This window comes from Mus pahari, chromosome 17 (assembly GCF_900095145.1).
Source record: "Mus pahari chromosome 17, PAHARI_EIJ_v1.1, whole genome shotgun sequence".
In the NCBI taxonomy this organism is placed as follows: domain Eukaryota; kingdom Metazoa; phylum Chordata; class Mammalia; order Rodentia; family Muridae; genus Mus; species Mus pahari.
In genome coordinates this window covers 36,762,215-36,775,459 of record NC_034606.1, presented here as the reverse complement: position 1 = coordinate 36,775,459, position 13,245 = coordinate 36,762,215, and the positions used below count along the sequence as shown (strand labels likewise).

The 13,245-nt window shown below is 41.5% G+C and overlaps 1 protein-coding gene across 2 annotated transcripts in view; it reads left to right on the top strand.

Moving 5' to 3' along the window:
* Nucleotides 1-13,245, top strand: part of Fam135b (family with sequence similarity 135 member B) — a 267,506-nt gene that overhangs the window by 104,522 nt on the left and 149,739 nt on the right. The window lies entirely within an intron of this gene.

The window sequence follows — 13,245 nt, the reverse complement described above, 5'->3', positions numbered from 1 at the left end:
ACCCAATCACAAAAGAACTCACTAGATATGGACTCACTGATAAGTGGATATTAGTCCAGAAACCTAGAATACCCAGGATACATTTTGCAAAACACAAGAAAACCAAGAAGAAGGAAGACCAACATGTGGATACTTCATTCCTCCCTAGAATAGGGAACAAAATACCCATGAAAGGAGTTACAGAGACAAAGTTTGGAGGTAAGACGAAAGGATGGACTATCCAGAGACTACCTACCCGAGGATACATCCCATCATCAGTCACCAAACCCAGACACTATTGCACATGCCAGCAATGTTTTGATAATGGACCCTGATATAGCGGCCTCTTGTGAGGCTATGCCAGTGCCTGGCAAACACAGAAGTAGATTCTCACAATCAGTTATTGGATGGAACACAGGGCCCCCAATGGAGGAGCTAAAGAACGTACCCAAGGAGTTGAGGGGGTCTGCAACCCTATAGGTGGAACAACAATAGGAACTAACCAGTACCCCCCAGAGCTCGTGTCTCTAGCTGCATATATAGTAGAAGATGGCCTATTCGGCCATCACTGGGAAGAGAGGCCCCTTGGTCTTGCAAACTTTATAACCCCCAGTATAGGGGAATGCCAGGGCCAAAAAGTGAGAGTGGATGAGTAGGGGAGCAGGGGTGGGGGAAGGGTATAGGGAACTTTCAGGATAGCATTTGAAATGTAAATAAAGAAAATATCTAATAATAAAAAAAATAACTTGAAACAGGAAGAGGACTTGCTGGTGAGAACAGGTTTGTCAAGAGTGAAAGGATAAGAGAGGAGGGAGGGTATGAGAAAATGATCAGTATACATTTTATAAATGAATGAGTTGTCAAGGGATTAAAACACATAAACATAAATCACATGGAGGGGACTGGCGAGATGGCTCCGTGGTTAAGAACAAAGGCCACTCTTCCAGAGGACTCAGTTTTGCTTTCTAGCACCCACATGGTGGCACACAAGTGTCTGCAACTCCAAATTCAGGAGATCTAATGGCCTCTACTGACCTCAGTGTGCACCAGGCTTATATGTGGTTAATAGACATTCATGTATACAAGCCATTACTACACACTCAAAACAAGCAGAGTCTATTAAGATAAGAGTGGGAGGGGATAAAGGGGTGGTGATGGAACACATGTGACATTAGAGCAGCAAGAGGACCATCTCTAGAGAGGAAGGTCACATCAGACAGGAACAGGGTGGTGGTGGTGGTGGTAGGTGGTGAGGCCAGAAGAGGCTGGTTAAGAACAAAGTATATTGACAGAAGTGTATATGAAAATTTCATAATAAAACATATGACTGTGCTAATTAAAAACAAGAATGAAATATATAGAATATATTTATGGAGCCAATATCTTAGACTATAACAATGGCAAGCTAAAAATTACAGCAAAACAAACAAACAAACAAAACATGTGGTGAGCCAGCATGGTGACCAGTGTCTGTCAGGTGTGGTTTACACATTTGTTTCCAGTCTGTCCGTAGTAACATTCAGGAAGTAACAAACCCCAGGGTTATCATAACCTTTTTGCTTTCTGTTGAGAACCTTCTGTTTCTTTTCCTTTTATGTTCTAGTTCTCAAATATTGTATAATTCAATCTTAAACTCCTTGCTTCTCAGAACATCTTTGTTTCTCTGATGCCTAGTACTGCCTTGAAAATTCTACCCTAGGCAAGTTCTAGCTCAAATATTTCCTCAAACTAACTTTTAATGTCTGATAAAGGTTATAATTTTCTCTTGAAGCTGATGTTTTAACCAGTGATATATAAATGCTTCTTTTTCATTCTTTTATCCTTTGAAACTTTCACATATGAATACAACGTACCTTGATCCTCTGGACTCTTCAGTCCCACTTCATTGCCCTTCTAACAACCCAAGGACATTGCCAATTTTTACTTTTCAACTTCATCTCTTCCTTATCTATCTATCTATCTATCTATCTATCTATCTATCTATCTATCTATCTATCTATCTATCTATCTTTCTTTCTTTCTATCTATCTATCTATCTATCTATCTATCTATCTATCTATCTTTCTATCTATCTATCTATCTATCTATCTATCTATCTATCTAAATGTTGGATATTTGTTTTTAACACACTGAGTCCAATTTGTGTCGCCCCCAATTACATGAGTGTGGAGTTATTCATTGGGGGCATGGAGAATCAACTACACAATGAAAGATTAATGATCCTCCAGCAGTAGCCATCGGCTAACAATTGCTCCTCAGCTAGCAGTAAGGAATCAGGATATTCCTAACCCCCAATACTGGAATTTTAGCAGGCATGATCTTTGGAAGATCTTGTGCAGAAACCATAGCTGTTTTGAATTCATGTATGCAATAGCCATTTCATATCTAGAATACAGCATCTCGCAGTGATTCACATAAATGTTTAGCCCCTATATTCTTTCCTTCCCTTTTGCTGGGTGTTCCCTTAGCACTGGGGGTGGGGTGGGGGTGATACTTATGTCCCATCTATTATTGTTGAACAATCATAGTTGCTTATTCTCACAACTGTGAACAGCAATGCCTGTCTTAGTGAAGCCCTACCCACTATAATAAAAAGCATTTCTGACCAAAGTTAGGAGAAGAATTGGTGTAAACATAAATATTTGTAAGGCAGCTTGACAATATGATCTTTTAGAAAAAAAAAAAAAAAGCTGTGCTAGAAGAGTCTCCCTTGGTGCTCATGAATCTCATAGCCATGAGTCTTGGCTCTCTTTGCAGGACCAGGCTTGAATGTGGAAGAGGCTTCAATTCCTCAAACCATTTTGGTGGATCAATACTTCAGTATTTAATCATATTTTCATACCTTGTTATCATTCATATATTCCCACCACTTAGCTCATAAGATGTCTTTTTAGGACCTAGACTCAGAGAGTCAATGTTAAATTTATTATGACGTATGTGGAAACACTACTATAGAAAGATTGCACGCTTGGCTTTAAGATGTTTACCACCTAAAGAAAGAGAGAAATCCTTACAGGATATGTGATAAGTTATCACTAAAACAGACATGTCGGATACCAGAAAGCAGAAGGGGTAATCCAATCTGTAGACGAGAGTGAGAGGAGCTTTCATGACGTAAATTGTATCAGACTGTCACTTGAAGAATGACTGGGGTTAGTATCTAGGAGGGTGTCTAACAAGGCAGGAACAGAGTGGCTCTGATGTCAGGGAGATGAGCCAGTCCAAGACTAATGATGATGATTTATGAAGAGGGAAAACAGGGAATGGGTTATGGAGGCGAAAGGCGTCTCCACCCCCTCTTCCCTCTTCTCCTTCTCTTCCTCATCTTTTCCTTTATCTCTTCTTCTTCCTCTACCTCTTCTTCCTTTTCAGCTACTTCTTCCTCCTCTTCATCTTCCTCCTCCTCCTCTTCTTCTTCAACTTAGGCTATAGGGTACTGGTAATATTATAGCGTGTTAGGAGTAGTTTCTATTCTCTTTGGTAATTGTAAAAATTTAAAGAATGAGGATCTGATTTTGCCATCTTTAAGTAGCCCCGCTCCCAGTGATGCCTGAAGCTCAGTAAAAGTGAAGTTCTAGCTTATGCTGCTTTTTTTTTTCCTCCTTCAATTACAGAGTCTTCAAGATCTTCATGAAATGGTGCTAATACAGGGAGGACAAATTCTATTCCTCTCATGTTGTTTAAGTCACCGGCACCCGAAGTGTGGCTTGTTGGTTGCAGTGCCACCAACCCCTGAGCACTTTTTAAAAATCCAACTCCTATCTACTATCTTAGACCCTCTGAACCCGAATCACAGGAAACCACAATCTAGCCTGTTTTCTGACTGCTTCTGCTTGGAATGCACAGAAGGCACTGTTAATAGCCTATTTATGAAAATCTTTACCATGGACAGTGACCTAGGACTAGAATTGCCTGGAGAGCTTAAATTATCCCCTCCCCTAATTAAGCCCGACATTTCTCCAGTAGCACTGAGCAGTTCACAGTTTTCAAAGGTTCCCTGATAAATCCTGAGCTTTCAGATGGTTGATTGGATTTGCATGAAGAGTCTACTTGCCTTTCTTACTATCCTCTTTGACCTGAGAACTGTGATAGTTCATCTACCAAATGTCTTTGAATATTCTTCTGTTGTAGAAACTGCAGGCACTCTTCAGCTTGCTTTCAGAATGCTACTGGGCACAAGAAGGCAGCAGACAAGCTCTCACTTTATAGAGAGCAGCAATGTTCTAAGGAAATAATTTATATAGATAATAATAGAGGAATGGGGCTGGCCGGGCAGTGGTGGCACACGCCTTTAATCCCAGCACTTGGGAGGCAGAGGCAGGCTGATTTCTGAGTTCGAGGCCAGCCTGGTTTATAGAATGAGTTCCAGGACAGCAAAGGCTACACAGAGAAACCCTGTCTTGAAAAAAAAAAAATAATAATAATAAAATAATAGAGGAGTGGTTAATTACAAGACCCATTCTGTTCATATCTGTCTATCATCTATGTATATTTCTAGCCCATTTATACCTGAAAGAGAGAGAAACATTCACTTTTTTTTTTTTATTTTAATGCTTCAAGATACTTTTTTTCAAAACAGATCATAACACTTAAGCTTTTGGACACTGTTGCCAGATGAACTGTAAATGCTTGCTCAGCATCTCAGGGGCACAGTTAAATATTCTGTTTGAAAGGTGAAGAAAATGCATATGAGACAAATATTCAAAATTTCCATTGAAACACAGATAAGCATGGCCACTATTTTCTGGCCTTCTGTATGGCTACATTTGTGTCAACTTTATTCTAACAGAGACCCTTTCAAAACTAGTATTAATTAAGTTAAAAGTCTCCATATGCAGAGTCCCTAATGCAGGATAAACTTGCAGGTAACAGTTGCAACAAATGCAAACCCTCATTTAGAATATTGACAATTGAGATGGAACTAACATTTGTTATTTAAAAGAAACTCAAACTTCACTTCTAAGTTTATTTCTCAAAGGTTTTCAGCCAGTCTGGTTTTCCTTCTGAGTGACATTTTTCACCATTTGATGTTCAGATTCGTCTCTTGTCTTTCCTCAATCCCTTTCCTTTATCTTATTTTAAAGATGTCTCCTCAGAGGTTTTAGACGAATAACTTCACACAAAGGATGTATAATCAGTTTTGTCAGGTCTGGCATAGACGTTTAATTGCTCACAGCCCTGTTAGGATGGAAATCCCCTTTGAACAAATACACCTGCCACTTTTATGCTGAACTCAAATGCTGAGTTTATAGGTCTAGTGATCCTAGGGAGAAAATGCCTTCTTGTGTTTCTGCCCGATGTTTCCCATTGCTACCTAATGCCCAGCGACAGCCGGTCCCCCTGTGAAATTAGCTAACTGGCCCTGATATGCTTTAATAGACTTTGAAATACAATTATCTTTGCTTGCCAGAGATCATCTAATTGATTTGTCTGGTTCTGTCAGAAACAATCTTGTTTTAACTTCCTTTATTAATCTGTATTGAGATTCTTTTCATTCTGTCCCACACTTTAGAGACAGTTATGAGGATTATTCAGGTTTGAGAAAAACCATTGAATACCCATGTCTTTTTAGGAAAAGGGATAGTGGCAGGAGCAGAGTGGGGGCAAACTAGAGTCAAGTTCCCAGGCCGCCTCACAGTAAGACACTGCAAAAGCTTGGAGGTCCCTGCACACAGTCGGACACTCTGCAGACATGATGGACTTCGTACTACATTAGAATCAGGTCTGTGATTTTTCAGTTTAAGATAAAAAAACAAACAAACAAAACAACAACAACAACAACAACAACAACAACAAAACCATTTCCCCAATTTGGTTTAAACCAATTTGACTTTTTGAGTATTTATTACTCTTGGTCAGGCACAAGAGTATAGCTAAGTGTCAACAATCTCTGATTTTTTTTTTTTTTTTTGCTAAAATGGTATAATCATTATTTTAATAAAGTTTGATCACCCTCCATGAAATGTCATTATTATCTCTTTGAGGACTGACCTGAATTCAGTCATTTCAGTCCTTATACACATGGGCTATGTGGATTATTATTATTTTTTTTTACAGCAAAATCCATATAGATAATAATAATGCCCCAGGCTTGTTTTTACCTTATTTGCCTTTTAATCTGTGACTTCAGGAGCCTGCTGCTTTGAACCTTTTATCCTCTTAACCCCTGGTGAGGACATACTCAGCAGGTGTGTAAAGCAAAGACTTCTGCAGGGAAGGAAATGTTGTACTGCAGGGGTGGAGAAAGCTGCCTGTGAGCTCAGAGCCACCCAGAGGGCCCAATTACCCCCTGGTGGAATCAAAGAAAAGCAGAATGCCCCTGGGACTTTCACTGGCACTCAGTGAGTCTCACCCACTTCTCTTTGACATTCTATTCTTATATATGAATTTTTGTTTTGCATGACAAATGTGGGTATGTACATGCAGCAGAGAACATGTGTAGAGGACAGGATAACTTGTTAAGTGAGTCTCTTCCTTCCTCATTGGTGAGGCAGGGTCCCTCTATTTGTTTCTGCCATGCTGTGTCCTCCACTTTAGCTGGCCCACAAGTTTCCTGATGGTTCTCCTGTCTCTGCTCCCATCTCCTGCTCTTGATTACCGATGCACACCATGGCATCCAGATTTTAGTGAGGGCCAAACTCAGGTTATTAGGTTATCAGGCTTGTGTCCAAGTGCATTTTCCTGCTGGGCCGACTTGCCAGCCTTCAAATAGATCTATTAAGTAGAATGAAATGCATATGGCCTTGAGGACAGTGGAACACAAGAGAGAACATTAAAGAATGGGAGTGTTGGCTATAGTTCCTCTAATCTCCAGTAGCTGGGACCTGTGGTCAAGTTGCTAACTTCTCTGTTTGATTTCATCCTTGCTTATCTTTATTATGTGCTAATGAATGTTTATAAATTACATAGGAAAACTAAGGTCAGGTTTTGCAGAACTAGTCAAGAGAGCCTTACCTACCAGTAGTTCTGACTTAATTCTGTACAGAGCATCTTCACTGGGGAGTGTCATAGATGGAAACCCCACTGTCCTGCTTACGCTCTGAGTCTAGTTTTGTTCCAGCATCTAAAGTAGATGCTTCATACCCAGAATTAGTAATTCCTCAAGAAAGGCATTCTTTTCTTCCCCATTTTTTTATTAGATATTTTCTTTATTTACATTTCAAATGCTATCCCGAAAGTTCCCTATACCCTCCCCCCACCCCGCCCTGCTCCCCTACCCACCCACTCCCACTTCTTGGCCCTGGTGTTCCCCTGTGCTGGGTCATATAAAGTTTGCAAGACCAAGGGACCTCTCTTCCCAATGATGGCCAATTAGGCCATCTTCTGCTACATTTGCAGCTAGAGACACGAGCTCAGTGGGTACTGGTTAGTTCATATTGTTGTTCCACCTATAGGGTTGCAGCCCCCTTCAGCTCCTTGGGTACTTTCTCTAGTTCCTCCACTGGGGCCCTGTGTTCCATCCAATAGATGACTGTGAGCATCCACTTCTGTGTTTGACAGGCACTGGCATAGACTCACAAGAGGCTGCTATATCAGGGTCCCTTCAGCAGAATCTTGCTGGCATGTGCAATAGTATCTGGGTTTGGTGGCTGATGATGGGATGGATCCCTGGGTAGGGTAGTCTCTGGATAGTCCATCCTTTCATCTTAGCTCCAAATTTTGTCTCTGTATCTATATCCATAAAAGGCATTCTTATCCATGGAAAACCCAACAACTTGATGCAGATTCTGTTCTGTAGGAGACATCACATTGTCTGTTCTTTAGTAGTCTGTATCCTAGAGATTCTGCCATAATAAAGAGAAAGAACCAGGTTCGAATGCAAGTTGTTTAGAAGGTCCTATGGGGGGAGAGAGATGAGAAAGACAGATCAGAAATAGAAGTCCAAAGAGACAAAATATTGAAGGTATACAGGGATAGATACCTGGTCACCCATAAGATAGCAGGACATATAGCTTGAATGAGGGATGTCACTAGCCAGGTAAGAATAAAAAGGAACCTAAAGCCTTGGGAATACATTGTGAAAAGGTCTAGACAAGGAAATTGCCTGGGATCTTATGAACTGTACCACTCTACAGCAGAGAATAAGAGAGAAGTGGTGTTTTTGACAGACTGGGAAAGATAGGATTGGCCAAGTTGCAGGGGGATTGATTGTGAAGGGCGACTTAGCCATGGCCTTTCTTGGTCACTCACTGGATTCTGAGGTGAGGAATCTGCTGTCCTATGCAATTCCCACAAGGGTCATGGAACATCTCAGCCACAGAGTCACTGGAACTCAGAACAAAGTGTTCAGAACTATGATCAAAATATCTCCTTTCTCTTACAAGTTTATTATTTCAATTATTTAGTCATAGTGACAGAAAGCTGACTATCACTGTGTGTGTTAAGTAGAGGGTAATGGCTTCACACTTGTCCTAGAGTTTGTCTGGAGGGTGGAAAGGTGACCTTGGTAGGTAGAGTCAGTGTCCACCTGGAGGGTGGCAGGCACTCTTATATCCTGATTCCTTTGTTGAGTGTTGTCTGTGTTGTATGGATGAAAGTCATGGTGAAGGCATTCACTGAACAGTGTGAGAAAGAGGCCTCTTAGGCACTTCAGTTCCTACCAATAAATGACTTCTGAAAAGTCAGGAACATATTTGCAGGAAGCGTATGTTTTTCTCATTTCTTTCTTTCTGTGACTTGGTGAGCAATGAGACCATAGGAAACAGCCCTGAAATGAAAACTGTCCTTAGTCGAGCGTTGAAAAAGTTTCTGGCACTCTCTTCATTTAGAGCAGCGAGGTTAAACAAACAAACAAACAACAACAAACCTAAATATTGAATAATAAAGTAATGAAGCCGAGGCAGATTGAATCATAACCATATAGGATTCCCTTCTGTTCCTCTCACCCTGGTACACATGAATCTTTAGATTTCAGACTTAAATGCTTGGAGACTAGAGCAGAGGGAGGAGGAGGAGGGGGAAGAAACAGGGAAGGAGTGTTTGAGAGGTTAGATGGGACTTGATTCATAGATGCCTAGGGTCTGTGAACCACATTTATTTACTGAAAATGGGAAACATCTTGCTGATTTAAGACTGCATTATTGAAGACTGCATTGTTTTTGACATTTAAAGCAATGGAATGCTCTCTATTATTAAGAGCTTTCCAAGGAATAGCTCACCCTTTTGCCAATAAAATTGCAAAGCTTCTTTTTTAATGCCCACAGTCAGGCTCAGTTAACTCCCATTGGGTTAAAAGCCATGTACACACCCATGACTGCCAGGTTTTGTAATTAGTTGAGGCTTCAAGTGGAAGAATCCTCTTGGGACTTCAGATTCCCTAGTTCCTAATTTGTTTTCTTTTCTCTCACAAACATGTCTCAGATTCAATGGAATTGGATTTTACCTCAAATGCAAGCCTCAGTTTCCTCTCTTGGACATTTCCCTCTAGCAGTATTTATTTGCCCTGGTATGACCTGGTGTGTGTGTGTGTGTGTGTGTGTGTGTGTGTGTGTGTGTGTGTGCCCACTAATGGTTCTGAAGACCACATCATGAGGAATGGCTACCAAACTCATGTTGGCAGCTTCCTCATCAGCATGATATTTTTACAAAGCTGTACTGTATTAGATTTTATTAGAGGGCTTGGGTGCTAGACACTATATGATAGATCTACCAGGTGTATGTGTGTGTACGGGGGGGGGGGTTGTTGCTGAACAAGGCAGAAGTGTGTGCACATTGCTATTTGGTTGTTATATGCCCTCTCCTCCACGTGGTTTTCTGTAGTGGGTGTTGGGCAATACCACTGACTGGTAAGTCTGAGTGTCAGCCTACATCCAACCACTAAGAAGCCTGTGCTCTCTCACACATTTGAATTTCTGGCTCTGCTTGGCTCATCTTAGATAAAAAAGGATGCCTATGTAATCCACAGAATGGCCTCTAGTGAGAGACTATCTATCCACACCTAGACATATCCATCCATCTGTCTGTCCAAGTGTCTAAGTTTATGGAGTAAATCTGGAATACCCCCCCCATGCAATCATGCGTAGAATGCTCTGTCTCCAGCTTACATCACTGTTTTGAAAGATGTGGATCCTGAATGGAAGTGTGCCTCTATAAGTCAGTCTTTAAATGGATTCTGTTTCAATCTTTGCTTCCTGTGTGCAGTCATATAAACAAGCAGCTGCCTCCTTACACTTCCTCTGCCACAAGTTTCTCCATGTTCCCTTTATTGCAACAGACCCAGAATGGCACTGTAGGTACAACTATGTCCCTTCTCCTTAACTTCTCGGAGCTATTTTGTTACAGCAATGTAAAGGTAACTCATCCATTCATCATATACCCACTCAGCCTACTTCTCTTCATGCATCTGTGAACAGCTCTGCCTATTGATGTAATTTTGAAAAGTAAAGAAGAAAGGAAGGAAGAAAAAAGAGAGGACCAGACTGGGTTTGTCCTCTGCTGTATCCTAGGGATTAGCCAGCATTTTATCTGCGTCATTTCATCATAGGTTATCTTTCTATTTTACACAGGAATAAACAGCATTTAACAGAGAGGGAAGCACCATTCCTGAAATAAAGCTATTATGTCTACTCTATAGAGGGTTCACAGCTCCCTTCCCTATCAATCTCTCCTGAGGGATATATGCCATTTTTCTTCTAATATTTATCCATAAACACTTCCCGAACTGGGTAGACAGTTCCAAGTAGGAAGCATGGATATGCCCCCCATTTGCCCCTGTGGCAGCTAATTTATAGACCTGTGAGTCCAGAGCAGGATTGAGAGTATCCATCTGACCATTTTATACTAGAGCCAAAGGACTGGACATGACGTACTTCCCTTTTCCAGTCAGGGCTCTTCAAGTCTTCTACATATCAAGTTCAGGCTCCCATGAAGTGTGCTGCTAAGTCTGAAAATTAAATCTAAACTCTTGAGCCATGATTGTGCTCTCCAGTTAATGTTAAATATGAAACAGAGCTGTCAGTGCCCTAATCAGCACTGGCCTTCTGAGAAAGGCAGGCAGGTAGGATTTAATTACTAGCACCAGGAAATGTGCTCTAATGAGACTGTCTTTGGTACACAGGGTTCCTCTCAGCACCTATGAGTGCCTTCACTCTGGAAAAAAATGGGGTTCTGATGAGTCACCTCCAGGAAAGTTACCCTTTCTGATGGAAGATTATGGTGAGGGATTAGACCAAAGTCTTGTCTTTTCTTTCGGTCAGGTTGACTGTTACAGAAAAGCCTGATCTGTAATAGGAGTCAGGCAGTTGACATTAATTGACAGAAAACCATGGAATCTTACTCCTCAAAAACCATGGTGACTTCATTGGATATATTCAAACCATGGGATATGGTAGTAAAAATAGTAGCAATAGTCCTGCTTAAAGTCTCCTGAGGATGGTACACCATGCCGGATGTTTTTAACAATATTTTATTTATTTACATTCCAAATGTTGCCCCTCCCTTCCAGATTGTCCTGCCAGAGTTCTTCTCCCCATTCCCCTCCCCTTTGCCTCTGAGAGGATGCTCCCCCACCCACCCACACGTTCCCCTCATCCCCCTAGTCCCCCTACTCTTCCACACACACATGCTTGCCAGCATTCCCCTTCCTTGGAGCATCAAGTTTCTACAGGATTAGGTACATACTCTTCCACTAAAGCCAGACAATGCAGTCCTCTGCTACATATGTGCCAGGGGCCACAAACCAGCCCATGTATGCTCATTGGTTGGTGGCTTAGTCTCTGAATATTGATCAATTATTTTTTCAATTTTTTTAAATTATTTTATTTTTTATTAGATATTTACATTTCAAATGCTGTCCCAAATGTCTCCTATATCCTCCACCCACCCTGATCCCCTACCCACCCACTCCCACTTCTTGGCCCTGGTGTTCCCCTGTATGGGGCATATAAAGTTTACAAGACCAAGGGACCTCTCTTCCCAACGATGGCTGACTAGGCCATCTTCTATATATGCAGCTCGAGACACGAGCTCTGGGGGTACTGATTAGTTCGTATTGTTGTTCTACCTATAGGGTTGCAGACCCCTTCAGTTCCTTGGGTATTTTCTCTAGCTCCTCTATTGGGGTCTCTGTGTTCTACCCTATAGATGACTGTGGGCATCCACTTCTATATTTGCCAGGCACTGGCATAGCCTCACAAGAGATAGCTATATCAGTGTCCTTTCAGCAAGTTCATGCTCACATATGCAATAGGGTCTGTGTTTGGTGGCTTTTATTAGATATTTTCTTCAATTACATTTCAAATGTTATCCCAAAAGTCTCCTATACACTCCCCCTGCCCTGCTCCCCTACCCACCCACTCCCACTTCTTGGCACTGGCATTCCCCTGTACTGGAGCATATAAAGTTTGCAAGACCAAGGGGCCTCTCTTCCTAATGATGGCCAACTAGGCTATCTTCTGCTACATATGCAGCTAGAGACATGAGCTCTGGGGGTACTGGTTAGTTCATATTGTTGTTCCATGTACAGGAATGTAGACCCCCTTCAGCTCCTTGGGTTCTTTCTCTAGCTCCTCCATTGGGGACCCTGTGTTCCATCCAATAGATGACTGTGAACACCCATTTCTGTATTTGCCAGGCACTGCATAGCCTCACATGAGACAACTATATCAGGGTCCTTTCAGTAAAAACTTGCTGGCATGTGCAATAGTATCTGGGTTTGGTGGCTGATGATGGGATGGATTGCCGGGTGGGGCAGTCTCTGCTTGGTCCATCCTTTTGTCTTAGCTCCAAACTTTGTCTCAGCAACTCCTTCCATCGGTATTTTGTTCCCTATTCTAAGGAGGAATGAAGTATCCACATGTTGGTCTTCCTTCTTGACTTTTTTGTGTTTTGCAAATTGTATCTTGGGTATTCTAGGTTTCTGGGCTAATATCCACTTATCAGTGAATGCATATCAAGTGAGTTCTTTTGTGATTGGGTTACTTCACTCAGAATGGTATCTTCCAGATCCATCCATTTACCCAAGAATTTCATAAATTCATTGTTTTTAATAGCTGAGTAGCACTCCATTGTGTAAATGTACCACATTTTCTGTATCCATTTCTCTGTTGAGCGACATCTGGGTTCTTTGCAGCTACTGGATATTATAAATAGGGCAGCTATGAACATAGTGGAGCATGTGTCCTTATTACCAGTTGGAATATCTTCTGGGTATATGCCTAGGAGAGGCATTGCTGGATCTGTCGGTAGTACTATGTCCAATTTTCTGATGAACTGCGAGACTGGTTTCCAGAGTGGTTGTACAAGCTTGCAATCCCACCAGCAATGGAG